Below are 769 nucleotides of genomic sequence, written 5' to 3'. Positions count from 1 at the left end.
CAGAGTGAGACTCCAACTCAAAAAAAAAAAAAAAAATTAACCAACTGTGTACTGGCATGCACCTGTGGTCCCCAGCTGTTAGGGAGGCTGAAGCAGGAGGATAGCCTGAGCACTGAAGTTCAAGGCTGTGGTGAGCCATGATCGTGCCACAGCACTCCAGCCTGGGCAAGAGTGAGACTCCGACTCAAAAAAAAGAAAATGGGCAGAGAGGCAACAGTCTCCGGATATGGCAGAAATGTGAGCGCCCCTGCAGGCAATACTTGTCAGGCAACCAGGGAGGCCCCCCAGCCAAGGCCCAGGGGCTGAGTCAGCCTCAAGATGGGGACCCAGCCACAACCAGCAAGAGCCTCCTCCCACAGCTGTGCCTGCCCATCCCTGCCAGGCCCACATCAGACCTTTGCCTAACTACACACCTGTCAAAGAGAGGGAGGGAAGACCTACATAGGGCCCAGGAATGAGCCTGCAGCCTCTCCAACTCTTCAGGATCCCACACCCTACAGAGCATGGAGGACAGAGAGGCTGTGCCACTGGCCCAAGGGCACACAGCGCGGAAAGCTCAGGGTCTCTGGTACCCATCACCAGCTCCACTCCCCAGGACCCTACCCTGAACTTCCTTGAGAGCCCCAATTTGCAAGAAGCCGTATGTTCAGCCTCCCTCGGCTTCCCTGAGTCATTCCTGCTTTCCATCCTTCCCTCTCGGCTGCATCAGGTGCCAAGTCACTCACCTGATCATGAAGGGAGAATCACCCGCCCACCCAACTTCCAGGTA

Source organism: Carlito syrichta, unplaced genomic scaffold, assembly GCF_000164805.1.
Source record: "Carlito syrichta isolate Samal-C Ts95f unplaced genomic scaffold, Tarsius_syrichta-2.0.1 Scaffold314096, whole genome shotgun sequence".
NCBI lineage: Eukaryota > Metazoa > Chordata > Mammalia > Primates > Tarsiidae > Carlito > Carlito syrichta.
Note: the sequence above shows the minus strand (reverse complement) of the source record.